This window comes from Sarcophilus harrisii, chromosome X (genome assembly GCF_902635505.1).
Source record: "Sarcophilus harrisii chromosome X, mSarHar1.11, whole genome shotgun sequence".
NCBI classification, from domain to species: Eukaryota; Metazoa; Chordata; class Mammalia; order Dasyuromorphia; family Dasyuridae; genus Sarcophilus; species Sarcophilus harrisii.
The window spans coordinates 2,410,895-2,432,796 of record NC_045432.1 but is presented as its reverse complement, the minus strand read 5'-3'; the positions used below and the strand labels follow the sequence as shown (position 1 = coordinate 2,432,796).

General features: G+C 37.9%; 1 long non-coding RNA gene across 1 annotated transcript; it reads left to right on the top strand.

The window, feature by feature from the left end:
• The first annotated feature begins 3,742 nt into the window (after positions 1 to 3,742).
• LOC116420242 lies at positions 3,743 to 19,419 on the top strand. Its single transcript, XR_004230547.1, has 2 exons — positions 3,743 to 3,804; positions 19,228 to 19,419. It is a non-coding gene; the product is annotated as an uncharacterized LOC116420242 (long non-coding RNA).
• Positions 19,420 to 21,902: the final 2,483 nt, after the last annotated feature.

Below are 21,902 nucleotides of genomic sequence, written 5' to 3'. Positions count from 1 at the left end.
GTTAAGTATGGATCAATGCCTGACTTCACCATGGTTCCAATTTTCCCAACATAATTTTATCAAACAGTAAGTTCTTATCCCAAAGCTCGGGTCTTTTGGTTTATCAAAATAGGTTGCTATGGTTGACGACTGTTTTTGTCCTTAGACCTAACCTATTCCACTGATCAACTAATGTATTCACTTTGTAATACCAAATGGTTTTGGTAACTGCTGCTTTCTATAATACTAATTTTAGATCTGGTAGCTAAGCCACCTTCATTTGATTTTTTTCCATTAATTCCTTGAAATTCTTGACCGTTTTGTTTTTCCATATAGTTTTGTTTGTTATTTTCACGGTCATTACAAAAATATAAGTTTTTTGGGAGTCTACAGTTGGTATAGCGCTAAATAAATAGATTAAGTTTGGTAATATCATCTTTATTATAATTGCTCGCCCTAACACGAGAGCATTTAATATTTTCTAATTAGTTAGATCGAACAATTTTTGTGTGAAAAGTGGTCTGTAATTTGTTCATAAAGTTTCTGATTTTCGCTTGGCAGATAGAATCCAAAATATTTTATATTATCCATAGGTACTTTAAATGGGATTTCTCTTTGTAACTCTGACTGTTGGATTTTGTTAGAGATATATAAGAATGCTGATGACACTAACAGAGTTTATTTTAACCATCTCTGCTCTTTCTTATAGAACAATAATGTTCTACAACATTTCATATACCACACAATTTACCAACATTTTCTTGAATTGATGGGCATCATTCAGTTTCCAATTTCAGTACCACTACCCCAAAGACTTATACAAACATTTTCATTTTGGTTCCTTTCCTTCCTTTAGGATCTCTTTGGGATATAATCCCAGTAGTAACACTGCTGGATCAAAGGGCATGCACAGTTTGAACACATTTTGAGCATAGTTCCAAACTTCTTTCCAGAATGGTTATATTTGTTTACAGTTCCACCAACAATGTATTAGTGTCCCAGTTTTGCCATATCCCCTCCAACATTTGTCATTATCTTTTCCTGTCATCTTGACGATAAAACTGGGTTTGATGGCTATCTCGGGGTTGTATTAATTCACATTTCTCTGATCGGTAATGATTTATGGCACTTTTCGCATGAAATTAGTATGGTTTCAGTTTCATCATCTGAAAATTGTCTGTTCATATCCTTTGACCATTTATCAATTGAAGAAAGGCTGGAATTCTTATAAATTTGGGTCAGTTCTCCATATATTTTAGAAATGAGGCCTTTATCAGACCCTTTGAATGTAAAAATGTTTTCCCAGTTTATTGCTTCCTTTCTAATCTCTTGCTTCATTGGTTTTGTTGGTGGCTTTTTAACTTGATATAATTAATTATCTATTTCATGATCAATAATGATCTTCAGTTCTTCTTTAGTCCAGAAATTTCTTCCTTCTCCCACAGATATGAAGGTAGCTATCCCTTGTTCTCCTAGTTTGTTTATAATATCATGCTGTGTCACCACCATGAGCTCATTCCGGTCATATACAGTCTATGGTAGGTGTGGAATTCAATGCACCTAGTTTCTGCCACAATAGTTTGCATTTTCTTCCAACAATTTTGTCAATAGTGATTCTTATCCCAAAGCTGGCGTCTTTGGGCAGGCCATTCCTTCTCAAGCATGTATTAATAGGTATGGTCAGTACTATTTAACCTCATAGCGGGACATCAGTGCATGTGCTCAAGCTTCGGCCCATTACACTATTCCACTGTAAACTGCTGCTTTCTTAGCCAGTACCAAATGGTTTTTGTGCCACTGCTTTATATAATGGTTTTAGATCTCAGGTACAGGTAGACCACCTTCATTTGGAAATTTTTCATTAATTTCCATTTAAGTCTTGAACTTTTGTTCAGACAGATTTTATTAACATTTTCTAGATATAAATTAGTTTCTTGGAGTCTGATTGGTTTAGGACTGCATCAGTAGATTAATTTTGAATTATTTTTTATTTTGACCCATGTTCGCTCAGCAACCGCTTCCAAAAGTATTGATATTTTTCAATTGTTTAGATCTGACTTTGTGTGGAAAGTGTTGTAGTTGTGCTCATATAGTTCCTGGTTTTCCCTTGTCAGGTAGACTCCCAAATATTTTATACTATCAACAGTTATTTTAAATGGAATTTCTCTTTATCTCTTGCTATTGGGTTGTTGGTGATGTATACAAATGCTGGTGATTTATGTGGTTTATTTTTATCATGTAGCGTTATGTAGAGATTGTGGTTGACTTTAATAGTTTTTTCAAGTTAGTTTATTACAAGGGTTCTACATGTGTACCATCATATGTCATCTTCAAATAGTGATAATTTGGTTTCTTCATTACCTACTCTAATTCATTTAATCTCTTTTTTCTTCTGTTATTGACAAAGCTAACATTTCTAAAATAATATTGAATAGTAATGCTGATAGTGGGCAACCTTGTTTCACCTCTAATCTTATTGGCAATGCTTCTGATTTATTCCCATTATAAATGATGCTTGCTGTTCATTTTCGATAAATGCTAGTGATCATTTTAAGGAAAAGTCCATTTGTTCCTATACTGTCTTATGTTTTTAATAGGAATGGGTGTTGGATTTTATCATATGCTTTTTCTGCATCTATTGATATAATCATCTTTTTTTTGTTAATTTGGTTATTGATTTAATTAATTATGCTAATAGTTTTCCTAATATTGAACCAGCCCTGCATTCCCATCAGGAGACTTCATGTGACGATAAGCAACCAAGATCTTCTTGCAGCTCCTCCTCTGAGTTCCTGTTTCTGCATCTAAAGTATTCCATACCCTCTGAGTTAGAATAAATGCAGTCACCTTCACCTTCAAGAAACTTCTAGATGGAAAGAGATTCAACCGCTCCTTTGATCACTTAGTCTTGAGAAGAATCCATTGGCAATGCACAATATTTCCACCAGTGTCAAGGAGAGAGTCCCTCTCCCAACAGCTGTGATCATAAATGATTTGTGTTGTTTTCTGTTATGGTGGGGCGCTATACTTAAAACAAAGTTCTTACAGGTGCTAGTTGATGAATTGATGAGACAATGTGTTTATCTGGTTTAGCATGGTGATGAATAGTTCCTCTGAATCAGTGATATGGATTTGATTTATGCAACAAATAATGGTTTCCTAGTCTCATGGTTGTTTATACTCACAATAGAGCATAGCTGCAATAAACTTAGCCAGATCTGAGCCAGAGACAGACTCAGAAGGGCCAGACACAGACTCGGAAGGGACCCAGAGACACATTCATTCCATCGTCCACCTTTGTGGTGGCTGGAGGCTGAAGCACAAGCCTTCACCTGGGACTCAGAGACATTCATTTCCATCTTCATCAGCCTCTTGGTGTCTGGCCTGTCTTCCTACACTTCCCCCACTGACATCAAGGCTGATTTGAAAGACTCTCAAGAAAGCAGGCTGGGTCCCAGGCAAGGAGACAATAAAGAATTTGGACTTTGGATTTTAACACCTGGCTATTCTCATGGTGATTACTCTACTGAAAGGAAGACCGGTCCAGAGACCTCCAGAAAACCAACAGGAACATTACAGTTTTCCCTTTGGCCTTTCCATGTTCTGCCACTGAACTGCAATTCAACAGTTTTTCCATGTGAAATTGTGCAGGTATTGGGTATTACTGCTGATTCAACATTACCATTTCGTTTCAATGCTTCCTTATTTATTTTTCCTTCTAAACATTTTGTTGAATTAGGTGAAGACTATGTGTCTTGCACTAGTGGTTGAGTCCTATTGCAAGTCCATGGGAACCAGACAACTTCAGGCTTTTCCTCAGCTCTGGTGAGTGCTCAGATTTTTCAATTTTTCCTTTCATGCCCCGAGTGTCCAACATCCCATAATGATAAACAGCTTAGCAAACTTCTCAAAATCCTTGTCAAGTGTTTTTTGTTTTGTTTTGTTTTGTTTAATTTGGTGAAATCCAGTCACAGAGTTAGAGCAGTGACCCCTTGTGGGAGTATTCTTCCTCTACATGTAATGTAGATTATGCCCCTAGAGATCACTTTTCTCTTTCCATGTAGCAGGGCACCACTGATCAATATTTGCTTTTCTTGGAAATTTTCCAGTGAGAGATTGAACATGATTTCAACTTAAAGGAGCAATAACTTGAGGGAATGTATGGATCAGATGCAATTGTATTTCTGAACGTTGTTGAGCATGAACATGACAACCAATCATGATGACTATAATGGAACTGAAAACAGCAGTACAAATAACGATTCAAAATGTGATTGGCACCATCGCTGATTCTTCTTTTTAGATGCTATTTCTGTTTCTTGGTGAGCGAATATTTGTTCTTTAGTCTAGGTTCAAGAAAGTACCCTTTCCTTGTAGGGGTTAGGATACTCTTAAACTTGTCCTTTGCCAGCAATATGAGTTCCCTAGAATTCATTAGTTTATAATAATCTGATATGGCTTTTTTGTTCTATGCACTGCCTCTCAATTATTCAATGAGCTTCACTTTTCTAGGTGTGTTAGAATAGGCCACCTTGAGGGAGGATGTGTTAATTTGTATTTGCAATCATTTGTAGGATTCCTTCAACTGGCTGTTGTTGGAATGACCCAGCTTCTATTAGAATACGGGATGAAAAGGGTTTCCAGGCTGTGATATCTAAGATAAAGGAAATATGTCTTCCTTACAGAAGGGAAGGGAAGACAGTATTTAGGAATACTTTTCTACTTTTTCCTGTTTGAGATTTTTCTCTTGCTTTCTTTTCTTTCCATTAAATTTTTCTCCACGTTTTTTCCTTAAATTCTCTTTCATGTATTCTTTTTAAATTTTAAATCTTGCAGACAATTTAAATAATAAAACACAAGCAATAGAGTATCCTTCCTTTTTTTACATCCTTAAACCTGGCCTCCTTTCCTTCTAAAGGTTTTTCTTATCCTAGACTTTTCAACTCATACCATCCTTCATATCTTCTCCTTCTCTACTTGATTAGTTACAGCAGTGGCTGGACATTTAGCCAGGGACCTAATGCTTCTAATATTTATTTCCCATCATTTTTTCTTGTATGTTCAGTTTTCCATGCAAAATCTCAGCTCTAATTTTGTCCTATAACTTTCCTCAGCCCTTTTTGGGATGTTCTTCAAAGGACTTTTTGTCTGTGTACTGACTTTCACCTGCTAGTTGGTCCAAAAGTGATTTTATATTAACTCCAGTTTGCTTATTGTCTTGGGCTTGTATCCTGCATTGTTCACTATACTCCAAAAGCAACAACAAGTTTTATTGGGTTCTAAAACACGTCCTTGCTATGGTTTCCATAATTAGAGGTTAAGATTTCATAAGCCAAATTATCTAACATCTTCACATAAGGTAATTAATCATAAAATTATCCTTTCAATCCTTCATTTGCTTGGAATCAGGGTATCTTCTCTGTTGACCTGAAAGAGTCAAAACTTCAATCACAGGGTGATTATGCATGTATTAAATCAGATATAGCCTGTGGTTCTCTTTTTAGCCTAATAATTTTCTTAAAATCTTGTCACAGGCTGCTTCATAGGTGGTGCTGATTGTGTCCAGTAATCCCCCTCCTCCTTCTCCTCACCCATGAGCCCAATTGAGGGAGGGAGGTCAGGGACTAATTTCTCCTTCACCAGCAGTACACACTCAGGGTGTATAACTCTTTCTTGTCTAATTGCTTCCATCCTTTTACTTGCGTTTTATCTGGATCTCACCTCTGCTCCTTTCTCTTTTCTTATTCTAATATATGTAATTTCTTAAAGCCAGTTGTACAATGGTACTATGTATAAAGTGTTTCTTTAGGTGAGTCAGGTCCGTATATAATAATATGACATAGTTGCTCTCCCTACTTAATTTACTCGTCTGGATTCAATTCTTTTCCTTAGAGAACCAAGGAGATGGCACCTTTTGTTTCTAAAGTTCAATGATTTTGCTCCCCAAGTTACAATCAAACCTTAACTTTCATAAGTCTGACAATGCTTTCTCTACATTTCCTTAGTTGGAAAAGAAGGCTGTTTCTAAACATTTGTCCCATTTCAGCTGAAATATTACTTTAACCCTTAACAAAGTTTCCTTGTTTATTTTTGTACTCACCCTGATTTCTGGGTCCCAGGTGAAGATTCTTGGTCCCACATTTGGGCGCCACAATGTAGTGTTCTTTAAAGTGTAATGTTCTCTGTTGAGGGACTTTCTTGGGTCTCTGGGGAGCTTGGCTTCGTTTCAGTTCAGTAATCACCACACATGCCACCGGGGATTAAGTCCAAATCCTTTATTTGCTCTCTTTCAAAGTCTCTTGTTGCCTTTCCTGGGGCCTAGTTAGCTTTCTTTGAGCTATCTCTCCTTTGTTCCTTGGGCTTGAGCTCCTGCCTCCTTCCTCTGCCCTCCTGGATCTCTCTAGATGTCTCCCAGGTTTGCGCATTTCGGCCTCCAGGCACCACAAGGTGGAAGATGGAATGAATCTGTCTCAACCTCTGAGGGCTTCTAGTGCGCCTGCCTTTTCTGGCTGAGGCTTCTCACTTATATGCTATACTGATGCCTTCATTTGATCATTGCCTATCCAGTAAGAAACTGTGAAGACCGTGTATTTTAAAATCAGCAGGAGTCAGAATTCAGGTTGGGGAAAATCTAAGTCGGTGATGCTGTTCCTCGGTGAAAGAGGATCAGGGGTGGAAGAGAATCGGTGATATGTGTGTGCAGCTGGTCAAAGCTAGCTAGATCAGCAGCCACGACCCTGGCAACTAGGAGTATGGAACCCAGGCCCCAATCTCTCCCAGCTTCTCTTCCACCTGTCATCTCTCTGCCTCACCACCAAAATCATCATTTCCTACCACAACACATCAGGACTTGCATGGAAGTGGTGGGGACCATTCTTTAACCAATCATGTATATTAATAGAGTATAACCCTAATTACTCTTTAGCCTCACATACTTGGAACCTCAGTGCATCAACTCAAGCCTCAGCCCATTACATCTCCTGCTTTCATTTATTTTTAGAACACAGGAAGAACCAAGTCTTTCATAGTTGACCAATGCACATTCTTGCTCTTATTGTGTATAATGTATTGCTGGTTCTGCTTGTTTTGCTCAGCATCAGTTCATGTAAATCTTTCTAGGGCTTTGTAAAATCAGCTTGCACATCACTTCTCATACAACAATAATATTCCATTGTGTTCATATACCACAACTTGTTTAGTCATTCCCCAGTGGATGGGCATCCACTCCTTTTCCAATTCTTTCCTACCACCCAAAAAGCTGCTACAAACATTTTTGCATGTGTGAGTCCTTTGCCTTCCTTTTTCATTTCCTTGATATAGAGACCCAGTAGAAACACTGCTGGGTCTAAGAGTATGCACAGTTTGATAGCCCTTTGGGCATAGTTCCAAATTTCTCTCCAGAATGGTTGGATTCTAACATTCTTAAGAGAGACCTTGAGAGTATCCTTTTATCACTTTTTCTGACCACCTTGTGAGCACTTGCCCTTTGTGAGTTCTCCATAAAATGTATAAAATATTTGGCAGGTGTACATCGAGCACTCCAAACACTATCGCTGGCCCAGCAGAGTTGCGTTCGCTGCAGTAGAGCTGGAACGCTTGGCAGTTTAGTTTGGGGAAGGTCCTCCGTGTCCAGTACCTTTTCCTGCCTGGTGATCTTCAGGATCTTCCCAAGACAATTGAAATGGACGATTCGGTTTCCTGGTGTGGTGCTGGGATACTGTCCAGGTTTCAGAGGCATATAACTACAGGGTCCTTTACAAGGGCTCTGCAGACCTTCTAGAATTTCCTAGAAGGGAAATTCGCAAAGGATGAAGAATTGTGGTCTAATTCTTATGGGCTGGGCAGCTTGCCCTATCTTAAACCCTAGGATCTTATCTTGCCCTTGTTGAAGTGAGCTCACAAGTCCGACAGTTACATGTAACGAGACTGCCAAAGGTGAGCTTATCCACAGCATTCAGAACTTCTCTACTTGCTGTACCTGGTGGTTTCCCCTATGGGTGGTGTGACGCTTCCTGATGGAGGACCTGGGATTTCTGGCCATTGACTGCTAGGCCAGGATGAGCACAAGAGGCAGAGAATCGATCCACTTTGTAACATCTCTGCTTCCGAGGCGGCACTGGGTGCCCAGTCACCTGGGGACAAAAAATCCTGCACCAACACTCCTGCCACTTTAGTTCTGGCTTTGGCCTCTGGCTAAAAACATCATGCTCAAGCTGAAGTTTGCAAGGTAGGGGGTCCCTGGCTCAGACAAAAGCTGACTGAAATTTTCCAGACTATATGACAAAAGGAAGTTTTGCCCCCAGAATTCAAGGATGCTTCCACTGTCCATCTGCATAAGGTAAAGGGAATTGTTTGTCCTGTGACAATCTGGGATTAGAAGTTGTGTGTAAAGCAGTGCAGAAGTACATGCCAGCTGGCCCCAGAATCAACTGAAAGATGTTCCCATTGTTTAAAGGGTTTCTCAGAGCAGGAGTCTCTGTCTCTGTCCATTTGTACAGGTTAATAACAGAACTTGTTTTACTATAGACAACTTTTTTATAACCCATTCTCTAAATATAATTTGGGATTGTCACATTTGCACATACTGTCCAGTCTTTGTTCTGGTATTACTACAAAGCCTGAAGCAAAATCATTTTTATCATATTGGAACTGGGATGAAAAGCATCTGCTTACCATGAGTACTAGATAATATCAAGATAAATTGTGATTTTTCCTGTCTCACTGTTACCTATGTGAGATTATAGTCAATACTTATTATCCAGAAAATGTGATCCTTGAAAACCAAATCCACCCGAAGCTCTCCTTACTGGAACTTGCTGTTTAAGACCTCATGAGACTGTAACTGAAATTATTCTGAGAGGACTCCAGTATGCTTTTCAGTAGAGTCAATGTTTCTAGATTGTAATAGGGGGTTGACATTGCATACTGTGGTTGTAGTTCTCTTGGAAGGTGGAGGTTCATATTTTGAACTGTGCAAGGATTCTCCTGACTCAATTTCTCCACTTCCTGTTGAATGGAAAAATATCCCACCTGGATGACTTTAAGCTTGGCTGTCTAACTTTTGCCTGGAATTGACATGAATTTAGAGAGGTGTTATTCAGTACAAATGCAACTAAATAGATTTTTTTTATGTTATTCCCAGACTACATCCAAGTTACCATAGTGAGATCATAATATAAGATTTAGATGTATTTGATTAGGAATTTTTTGTTCTTTGTATTTTAAACAGTGAGATTTAAGTACTTGGTTTGTCAACTCACACGTTACTGGTTAGATATTCTTGTGTAAGAGAATGTACTTTAATTTTTCTTAAGGGCATAGGGAATAATTAGGCAAATGATGCAAAGACTTGGGAAACCAGAGTATAATTCTGCAGTTTAATGAAGTTAACATCATAACTGTCTGTGTTCTGTGGTAATGAAAATGATAACAGCCTACTTAATTATTTGAAGAGAAGACTGACTTGTGGTCCATCTTAGAAAGAGATCCATTTTTACTAGGGGTTATTCATTTGACATGGCTAGGAGTTGAAAGTGTTTTATTATTAAGTAACATACTTGATATGCACAGTTTTGAAATTGATTATTCAATGTATTTAATTTCACACCCCAGAACCAATGATAATTGGAGTTAATCTGGCAACTTTTACATGAATTCATGTTTTTATTTTATATATATATATATATATATATATATATATATATATACTGGAATCCTAGTGTCAACTCAACTTGAAACAAGGTGAAAACTCAAGGGAGGTGATAATAAAAGGGTCCCTGAGGTATTACAACTCATGGGAGTACAATACTGTGCTTGTTAGTTCATATCTTGGAAAATTGCGAGGCGATGGGTTGCTAATACTGATGAACAACCAATGCTTGTGGTCACACCTCCCTTGAAGTTCTTAGGACTACAAGAACACTTTCTGGAGCAACCTAATCCCTGCCTCCAGGAGGGTTAGCCTTTGGGACGTCCATATAGATGGAGAGCTCTTGGGCTTAAGAGGGGCCTCCCAGAACATTGACTGGGGATGGAGAGGAGCACTCTGGGGGAAGCCCGGCCCTCTTGAGGCAGGGAGATTCATTTATCTCTTCTACCTTGGCGGCTGGGAGGTTGCCTGCATGGGTAATTTTGCCAAAACCTGACGGTGCCAAACCTTTTGTTCAATTTTTCCTCCTTCCCCACCCCTCCCAGATGGTAGGTTGAATAATACATGTTAAATGATTCAGTGCCAGATTAAATACAATATAATTATACATGTCCAAACAATTATTTTATGGCACAAAAGGAATTGGACTTTGAAATATTGTACAATTAGCCTGAAGGAGATAAAAAATGCAGGTGGACAAAAAGAGGGTTTGGAGATTCTAATATGATGGATTCCATACTCATTTCCAACAGTTCTTTCTCTGGGTGTCTGTTGGTTCAATTCATTACTGCTCTGCTACTGGAACTGATTTTGGTTCATCTCATGGTTGAAGAGACCTCGTCCATCAGAATTGATCATCATACATTGTTGTTGAAGGCATATAATGATCCTGGTTCTGCTCATTTCCTCAGCATCCAGTTCATGTAAGTCTCTCAGGTCTTTCTGAAATTATCCTGTTGGTCATTTCTTACAGAGCAGTAATATTCCATAATATTCATATGTCTGATTTATTCAGCCATTCTCCAACTGATGGATCATTCAGTTTCCCGTTTTTAGCCACTACAAAAGGGCTGCAAACATTCGTGCATACAGATCCTTTCCTTCTTTGGGATTCTTTGGATATAATCCCAGTAGCTTACTGCTGGATCACAGTTGACAACTTTTTTGAGCATAGTTCCAAACTACTCTCCAAAATCGTTGGATTCGTTCACAACTCCACCAACAATGCATCAATGTTTCTGGGTCATTTCTTACAGAACAATAATAATGAATTCATTTTTGTATTAGAGCCCATCTTCTTACAGAAAAATAGCAGACTCTCATCCTCCTAAGGGATGAATGAACAATGCCAAGCATCAAAATTGGGTTCTAATTTTCTGTTGTATCTGAGTTTTATCAAGAATTATATCAATTGGTAACCTAAAAATGTAAACTCTCTGGTCCAAATGGTTCACATTTGATTTCCTAATAGTAGAGATGTAAGGGTGAAGCTAACTTTCATGATTTTGACCTGGTTATTTTACAAAGAAAATTATGATTCTGCTAAGCTCAATTTTGCAGGAGATTTTCTAGCAAGAGAAGGACGACCTGTGCAAGTGACCTGAACCAGAGAAGCCAGTTAGCTGGAAACTGCTCTGAACACTACACCCAAATCAGAGGGGTGCATCATCTGAAGGTGTCCCCAAAACCAGATGGCTATTTGAGACAACTCCAAATGGACAGTTGTATTTTGTTAATTGTTTTTTTTCCCCTGGGTGCCGTTTATCTGCAAGGTCTGCTTTTAAAAAAGCCACAAAATCGGGGGGAAAGCAATGCAGCAGGTTCAGGACTCGTGATGAAGAACATGAGCTACCTTCAGGAAGACAGGTGGTTGCCAAGTACAAATTGAAGCATTTGTTGTTGTTTTCTTTGTCAAGGCCAAGGCTAGAATTCATTTTGCTTGAATATGTGTTTGTAATATATTTTGTTCTTTTTCAGAGGGATAGGTGAAAGAAGATGCTGAAGGAAGGAGAGAATTTGGACCTGAATATAAAATACAAACATGTTTCAATATAAATGTATTTCAAATCTTGTGCACTGCTCTGAAGAAAGCTACAGTCATTTGAGACAGAAGATCAAATGCCATGGTGAAAATAAAAGTATCCTTGACCCAGGGAGCTGTGGCTTTGGTCTCAGCCATCCTAAGCATTCATGACCTCTGAAACTTCTGGTTCAGTTTAAGACAGCCAGGGCCATAAATTGAGAGTCAGGCTTCTGTTTCCCAAACTCTGACACCAAATGCTCTATTCAGGGCAGGGGGATCAAGAGGAAGTTAGGCTTGATTTTATTACTGAAAGGACAGTTGCCTCACAGACTAGAGCTCCACAGAACAAATCTCAGGCTTACTGTTTGGAGCCGGGTGCTGAGAGATCTGAGGGCAGTGGAGGATCAAGCTTGTCCCTGAGAGCCAGCCGGTTCCATCTCCTGAGGGGACAGGGATCTCAGGGCAGATCCCAGTCCCTTTTATCTTCTTCTGAGCCAGGAGCACCCTGCCCACCTAATTCCCTCTAAGCTCTCTAAAAGATGGGGGTATGGCTCTCAGCTTTCAGTGGTGGGAAGCTTGGCTCAACATAGCATCTTGGGGCAGCATGGCATGGGAGGGGTTAGACCAGACTGAAACATGATGACCAGCAGAGTGAGAAAAGGGGCTGGAAGAGAAGTGGGAAATGGTCAGAAAGGGGGCTATGGACCTATCTAGATGGGAAAAAAACAACTTTGAAACCATGGAACCACGAAAGACTCGACATGGTGATGGGACGGTAGTGTGAAAAGCATTGTTCCCGAGAATATAAATAAATTAGAGGAACATAGGATAATTTTCTCTAGAACTTGGAGAAAGGAAAATTTGTGACAGAAGAACTAGAGATCATTAGTGATCTGAAATAGAAGAAGAGCTGATTACATCAAATTAAAAAGCTTTTAACAAAACAAAACTAATGCAAACAAGATTAGAAAGGGGGCAACAAACTGGGGGCTTATTTTACAGTTAAAAGTTCTAAATAAGGCCTCACATTTCAACATATATAAATTGACTCTAATTTATAAGAAATCAAGCTATTCTCCAATTGATAAATGGTCAAGGATACAAACAGACAATTTTCGATGAAATTGAAACTATTTCTAGCCATGAAAGATACTTCAAGTCATTATTGATAGAAGTAAAATTCTTACAACTCGAAATACCACTACACCTGTATCAGTTGGCTAAGATAGGCAAGGAAAATGACAAATGTTGAAGGTCTTGGGAAAACTGGGACCTAACCCTACCCCTAAACTGTGAACATCAGGATAAACAGGAGCCATTCCTTCATGTATCTTTGGTCAGCATGGCTGTCTCCTTCAGAATGGGCTTGTACCCTATCTCTGCGGTACAATCTGTTCTTCCTTCCTGGCCCATGAGTCTACATGGTAATTAATACAAAACCTCATTGTGTCAGTGAAATGATCTTGTACTGAGGTCATCTGGAGACTTCATGTAGAGATTAGGAAGCAACATCTATTTGACGGATCTTCTTTTTTCTCCCTTTTTCCCCTCATTTTCTGCCTCCTAAAGTATTCTATTCCATCTGAGTAATCTAAAATGTGGCCACCTTCACCTTAGGGAATCTTTTACATGGAAAGAGATTCAACCAATCCTTTGTTCAACATAAGACCTGAGAAGAATCCATTGGCAAGGCACAATATTTCCACCAGTACCAGTGAGAAAGCATCTCTCCCAAAAGTCATGATCATAAATGATTTTGTGGTGTTTGTTCTTTGGTCTTTCTGCATTCTACCACTGGGCTGCAATCCAACAGCGTTTTCAGGTTGAAATTCCCTATTGCAGTTAAGTCTTTAACCTTTCAGTGTAAAACAATTATCTTTCGCAGCTAAGCATTAATTTTTAATTAGGGAAGGTATGTGTCCACACACTAATTGGATCTATGCCAGTCTTGGCGAGACCAGGCAACTGCAGTCTTGGGCTTCTCCTCAGCTCTGGTGAGTGCTCAGATTTTTCTGTTTCTTTTCATGCCCCAAGTGTCCAACACCCCATAAAGATGAACAGCTTAGCATCTTTGAAAAGCCTATCCGGTTTTTTAATTATTTGAAATCCAATCACCACTAATCCATATGTGCTTTTTCTGAAAGGTTAAGTGGGCAATTGGACCTGATTTTCACCGAAATTACTGCGCCTTCCTTAGAAGGTAAGGATCAGATGGAATGGTATTATTTTAGATGTTTTTGAACAGCTAGAATTGACTTGGCTTCATGGTAATGACAGTATGGAACCAAAGCAAAATATTAAAAATTATTGGTTCCTAGAGTTTGTGATGATCAGGATCAAGAAGAGCCATTCCTACATGTACCATTAATCAGCATGGCTGCCCCCCTCCAAGAATGGGCTGGAAGCACCATTTCTGCTATATAAGGTGTATCTCTTCCCCATCCATGGGCATTTTAATATCACTTGTGTCAAGGGACACTTCACTTATGTTGATGAATTGATTTTATGCTATGGTCATTAGGAGTCTTTTTGTGTGGGGGGGCTTTTCTCTTTATTTTTGACAATATTTTATTTATTTTTTTTAAAGTGTATCATGGTACATTTTATTTTGTTTTTTTATTAAAGCTTTTTTATTTTTCAAAACATATGCATAGATAATTATTCAAATTAGCCCTTGGAAAATCTTGTTTCAGTTTTTTCCCCCCACTTCTCCCACCACCCTCCCCTGGATGGCAAGTAGTCCAATATGTGTTAAACATAGTTGAAATATGTTAAATGGAATATATGCATACATATTTATACAATTATCTTGCTGTACAAAAAAAATCAAATCAAAGCAGAAAAGAAAATGATAAAGAAAATAAAATGAAAGCAAACAACAACAAAAAGAGTGAGAGTGCTATGTTGTGGTCCACTCGCTCCCACGACTGGTCTTTCCTGGTGAAGATGGCTCTCTTCATCACTGAACAATTGGTACTGGTTTGAATCATTTCATATGAAGAGGCCATCATGAATTGTCATTATAATATTTGTTGCTAATATTATAGTCACGCCTGTTTCACTCATTTCCTCAGCATCAGTTCTTTTTAAGTTTCTCCAGTCTGACTGAAATCATTCTGATGGTCTTCTTTTTAATTTAATAGCCTTTATTTGCCACAGGTTATATGTATGGGTAACTTTACAGCATTAACAATTGCCAAACCTACATTCCAATTTTCTACTTACCCCACCCCTCCCAGATGGCAGGATGACCAGTAGATATTAAATATATTAAAATATAAGTACATACACAATAAGAATACATGACTTCAAACCGTTATTTTTCTGAAATCAGACTCTGAAATATTTTCATTATTTAGTGGAAGGAAATCAAAAACACAATTGGGCATAAATATAAGGATTAAATTCAATGTAATGGTTTTAGTCATCTCCCAGGTTCTTTCTCTGGGCGCCTTCAGTTCAGTTCATTACTGCTCCATTGGAAATGATTTGGTTGATCTCGTGCAGGATGGCCCTGGTCCATGGAACTGGTCATCATATATGATATTGTTGTTGATATATAATGATCTCCTAGTGCCTGCTCCATTTCACTCAGCATCAGTTCATGTAATGTTAAGATCGTATATTTTAAGATCATGCAAGACCGGGAATTCGGGTTGGGAAATCAGTCTTTATTCTCCAGTGAAGAAGGATCCGGACGTGGAGAAATCGGCGATAGCAATGTGTGCAGCTAGGTCGAAGCCCGTCGACCAGCATACACAACAACAACTCACCCAGAGTCTCGAACTCGGCCCAATCTCTTCCAGCTTGTCTTCTTCCTCTCTGCATCCACCACCAAGGTAATCATTCCTCTTCCCCAACACATCAGGACTTGCAAGGAGGTGGGCAGGGACCATTCTTAATCCAATCATGTATATTAATAGAAGTATAGCCCAATTACTATCTAGCCTCATGTACTTGGGACCTCATTGCATCAACAAGCCTCTAATGACCCTGATAGTCTCAGGCCTTTCTGAAATCATCCTGTTGGTCATTTCTTGGAACAATAATATTCCATAATATTCATATACAACAATTTATTCAGCCATTCTCCCACTAGAGTGATCATTCAGTTTCAGTTTCTAGCCACTAGAAACAGACTTGCCCTGAAACATTTATTACATACAGGTCCTTTCCCTTCTTTATGATCTCTTTGGGATATAAGCCCAGTAGTATCACTGCTGGATCAGAAAGGGTATGCACATTTTATTAACTTTTTGAGCATAGTTCCAAAACTACTCTCAGGAATGGTTGGATCTGTTCACAACTCCAAAAACAATGCATCAATGTCCCAGTTTTTCCACATCCCTCAACTAATCATCACTGTTTTTCCTGTCTTAGCCAATCTCAAACGGGTGTGTGATATTATCTTAGAGTTGTCTTAATTTGCATTTCTCTGATTAATAATGACTTGGGCATCTTTCTTGGCTAGAAATAGTTTCAATAGTTTCTTCATCGGTGTCTGTTCATATCCTTGACCATTTTTCAATTGGAGGTGCTTGATTTTTATAAATTAGAGTTAATTCTCTATATAAACTTTGGAAATAGAGGCCTTTATCAGAACCTTTCGCTGTAAATATATTTTTTCCCAGTTTATTGCTTCCCTTCTAATCTTTTCTGCGTGGTTTGTTTTGTACAAAACTTTTTCAGTTTGGTATAGTCGAAATTTTTCTATTTTGTGATCAGTAATGATCTCTGGTTCTTCTTTGATCATAAGAGTCCTTCCCCTTCCATGGAATCTGAGAGGTAAACTATCCTGTGTTTCCTCTAATTTATTAATAATTTCATTCTTTATGCCTAGGTCATGAACCCATTTGACCTTATCTTGGTGTACGGAGTTAAGTATGGATCAATGCCTGACTTCACCATGGTTCCAATTTTCCCAACATAATTTTATCAAACAGTAAGTTCTTATCCCAAAGCTCGGGTCTTTTGGTTTATCAAAATAGGTTGCTATGGTTGACGACTGTTTTTGTCCTTAGACCTAACCTATTCCACTGATCAACTAATGTATTCACTTTGTAATACCAAATGGTTTTGGTAACTGCTGCTTTCTATAATACTAATTTTAGATCTGGTAGCTAAGCCACCTTCATTTGATTTTTTTCCATTAATTCCTTGAAATTCTTGACCGTTTTGTTTTTCCATATAGTTTTGTTTGTTATTTTCACGGTCATTACAAAAATATAAGTTTTTTGGGAGTCTACAGTTGGTATAGCGCTAAATAAATAGATTAAGTTTGGTAATATCATCTTTATTATAATTGCTCGCCCTAACACGAGAGCATTTAATATTTTCTAATTAGTTAGATCGAACAATTTGTGTGTGAAAAGTGGTCTGTAATTTGTTCATAAAGTTTCTGATTTTCGCTTGGCAGATGGGTTACAAAATATTTTATATTATCAATAGGTACTTTAAATGGGATTTCTCTTTGTAACTCTGACTGTTGGTTTGTTAGAGATATAAGAATGCTCATGACACTAACAGAGTTTATTTTAACCATCTCTGCTCTTTCTTATAGAACAATAATGTTCTACAACATTTCATATACCACACAATTTACTCAACATTTTCTTGAATTGATGGGCATCCATTCAGTTTCCAATTTCAGTACCACTACCCCAAAGACTTATACAAACATTTACATTTTGGTTCCTTTCCTTCCTTTAGGATCTCTTTGGGATATAATCCCAGTAGTAACACTGCTGGATCAAAGGGCATGCACAGTTTGAACACATTTTGAGCATAGTTCCAAACTTCTCTCCAGAATGGTTGTATTCGTTTACAGTTCCACCAACAATGTATTAGTGTCCCAGTTTTGCCACATCCCCTCTAACATTTGTCATTATCTTTTTTCCTGTCATCTTGACGATAAAACTGGGTTTGATGGCTATCTCGGGGTTGTATTAATTCACATTTCTCTGATCGGTAATGATTTATGGCACTTTTCGCATGAAATTAGTATAGTTTCAGTTTCATCATCTGAAAATTGTCTGTTCATATCCTTTGACCATTTATCAATTGAAGAAAGGCTAGAATTCTTATAAATTTGGCTCAGTTCCCCATATATTTTAGAAATGAGGCCTTTATCAGACACTTTGAATGTAAAAATGTTTTCCCAATTTATTGCTTCCTTTCTAATCTCTTGCTTCATTGGTTTTGTTGGTGGCTTTTTAACTTGATATAATTAATTATCTATTTCATGATCAATAATGATCTTCAGTTCTTCTTTAGTCCAGAAATTTCTTCCTTCTCCCACAGATATGAAGGTAGCTATCCCTTGTTCTCCTAGTTTGTTTATAATATCATGCTGTGTCACCACCATGAGCTCATTCCGGTCATATACAGTCTATGGTAGGTGTGGAATTCAATGCACCTAGTTTCTGCCACAATAGTTTGCATTTTCTTCCAACAATTTTGTCAATAGTGATTCTTATCCCAAAGCTGGCGTCTTTGGGCAGGCCATTCCTTCTCAAGCATGTATTAATAGGTATGGTCAGTACTATTTAACCTCATAGCGGGACATCAGTGCATGTGCTCAAGCTTCGGCCCATTACACTATTCCACTGTAAACTGCTGCTTTCTTAGCCAGTACCAAATGGTTTTTGTGCCACTGCTTTATATAATGGTTTTAGATCTCAGGTACAGGTAGACCACCTTCATTTGGAAATTTTTCATTAATTTCCATTTAAGTCTTGAACTTTTGTTCAGACAGATTTTATTAACATTTTCTAGATATAAATTAGTTTCTTGGAGTCTGATTGGTTTAGGACTGCATCAGTAGATTAATTTTGAATTATTTTTTATTTTGACCCATGTTCGCTCAGCAACCGCTTCCAAAAGTATTGATATTTTTCAATTGTTTAGATCTGACTTTGTGTGGAAAGTGTTTTGTAGTTGTGCTCATAAAGTTCCTGGTTTTCCCTTGTCAGGTAGACTCCCAAATATTTTATACTATCAACAGTTATTTTAAATGGAATTTCTCTTTATCTCTTGCTATTGGGTTGTTGGTGATGTATACAAATGCTGGTGATTTATGTGGATTTATTTTGTATCATGTAGCGTTATGTAGAGATTGTGGTTGACTTTAATAGTTTTTTCAAGTTAGTTTATTACTAGGGTTCTACATGTGTACCATCATATATCATCTTCAAATAGTGATAATTTGGTTTCTTCATTACCTACTCTAATTCATTTAATCTCTTTTTCTTCTGTTATTGACAAAGCTAACATTTCTAAAATAATATTGAATAGTAATGCTGATAGTGGGCAACCTTGTTTCACCTCTAATCTTATTGGCAATGCTTCTAATTTATTCCCATTATAAATGATGCTTGCTGTTCATTTTCGATAAATGCTAGTGATCATTTTAAGGAAAAGTCCATTTGTTCCTATACTGTCTTATGTTTTTAATAGGAATGGGTGTTGGATTTTATCAAATGCTTTTTCTGCATCTATTGATATAATCATCTTTTTTTTGTTAATTTGGTTATTGATTTAGTTCATTATGCTAATAGTTTTCCTAATATTGAACCAGCCCTGCATTCCCATCAGGAGACTTCATGTGACGATAAGCAACCAAGATCTTCTTGCAGCTCTTCCTCTGAGTTCCTGTTTCTGCATCTAAAGTATTCCATACCCTCTGAGTTAGAATAAATGCAGTCACCTTCACCTTCAAGAAACTTCTAGATGGAAAGAGATTCAACCGCTCCTTTGATCACTTAGTCTTGAGAAGAATCCATTGGCAATGCACAATATTTCCACCAGTGTCAAGGAGAGAGTCCCTCTCCCAACAGCTGTGATCATAAATGATTTGTGTTGTTTTCTGTTATGGTGGGGCGCTATACTTAAAACAAAGTATTCTTACAGGTGCTAGTTGATGAATTGATGAGACAATGTGTTTATCTGGTTTAGCATGGTGATGAATAGTTCCTCTGAATCAGTGATATGGATTTGATTTATGCAACAAATAATGGTTTCCTAGTCTCATGGTTGTTTATACTCACAATAGAGCATAGCTGCAATAAACTTAGCCAGATCTGAGCCAGAGACAGACTCAGAAGGGCCAGACACAGACTCAGAAGGAACCCAGAGACACATTCATTCCATCGTCCACCTTTGTGGTGGCTGGAGGCTGAAGCACAAGCCCTGGGACTCAGAGACATTCATTTCCATCTTCATCAGCCTCTTGGTGTCTGGCCTGTCTTCCTACACTTCCCCCACTGACATCAAGGCTAATTTGAAAGACTCTCAAGAAAGCAGGCTGGGTCCCAGGCAAGGAGACAATAAAGAATTTGGACTTTGGATTTTAACACCTGGCTATTCTCATGGTGATTACTCTACTGAAAGGAAGACTGGTCCAGAGACCTCCAGAAAACCAACAGGAACATTACAGTTTTCCCTTTGGCCTTTCCATGTTCTGCCACTGAACTGCAATTCAACAGTTTTTCCATGTGAAATTCCCTATTGCAGGTATTGCAGGTATTACTGCTGATTCAACATTACCATTTCGTTTCAATGCTTCCTTATTTATTTTTCCTTCTAATCATTTTATTTAATTAGGTGAAGACTATGTGTCACACTGGTGGATGTAGTCCTATTGCAAGTCCATGGGAACCAGACAACTTCAGGCTTTTCCTCAGCTCTGGTGAGTGCTCAGATTTTTCAATTTTTCCTTTCATGCCCCAAGTGTCCAACATCCCATAATGATAAACAGCTTAGCAAACTTCTCAAAATCCTTGTCAAGTGTTTTTTGTTTTGTTTTGTTTTGTTTAATTTGGTGAAATCCAGTCACAGAGTTAGAGCAGTGACCCCTTGTGGGAGTATTCTTCCTCTACATGTAATGTACATTATGCCCCTAGAGATCACTTTTCTCTTTCCATGTAGCAGGGCACCACTGATCAATATTTGCTTTTCTTGGAAATTTTCCAGTGAGAGATTGAACATGATTTCAACTTAAAGGAGCAATAACTTGAGGGAATGTATGGATCAGATGCAATTGTATTTCTGAACGTTTTTGAGCATGGAGCATAGACTTAGCTTCAATCATGATGACTATAATGGAGCTAAAACAGCAGTACAAATAACGATTCAAAATGTGATTGGCACCATCGCTGATTCTTCTTTTTAGATGCTATTTCTGTTTCTTGGTGAGCGAATATTTGTTCTTTAGTCTAGGTTCAAGAAAGTACCCTTTCCTTGTAGGGGTTAGGATCCTCTTAAACTTGTCCTTTGCCAGCAATATGAGTCCCCTGGAATTCATTAGTTTATAATAATCTGATATGGCTTTTTTGTTCTATGCACTGCCTCTCAATTATTCAATGAGCTTCACTTTTCTAGGTGTGTTAGAATAGGCTACCTTGAGGGAGGATGTGTTAATTTGTATTTGCAATCATTTGTAGGATTCCTTCAACTGGCTGTTGGTGGAATGACCCAGCTTCTATTAGAATACGGGATGAAAAGGGTTTCCAGGCTGTGATATCTAAGATAAAGGAAATATGTCTTCCTTACAGAAGGGAAGGGAAGACAGTATTTAGGAATACTTTTCTACTTTTTCCTGTTTGAGATTTTTCTCTTGCTTTCTTTTCTTTCCATTAAATTTTTCTCCACGTTTTTTCCTTAAATTCTCTTTCATGTATTCTTTTTAAATTTTAAATCTTGCAGACAATTTAAATAATAAAACACAAGCAATAGGTATCCTTCCTTTTTTACATCCTTAAGCAACCTGGCCTCCTTTCCTTGTAAAGGTTTTTCTTATCTTAGACTTTTCAACTCATACCATCCCTTTACCATATCTTCTCCTTCTCTACTTGCTTAGTTACAGCAGTGGCTGGACATTTAGCCAGGGACCTAATGCTTCTAACATTTATTTCCCATCATTTTTTCTTGTATGTTCAGTTTTCCATGCAAAATCTCAGCTCTAATTTTACCCTATAACTTTCCTCAGCCCTTTTTCAGGTGTTCTTCAAAGGACTTTTTGTCTATGTACTGACTTTCACCTGCTAGTTGGTCAAAAGTGATTTGTATGTTAACTCCAGTTTGCTTATTGTCTTGGGCTTGTATCCTGCATTGTTCACTATACTCCAAAAGCAACAACAAGTTTTGTCCAGGTTCTAAACACGTCCTTGCTATGGATTTCCAATTACTAGGGGTTAAGATTTCATAAGCCAAATTATCTAGTAACATCTTCACATAAGGTAATTAATCATAAAA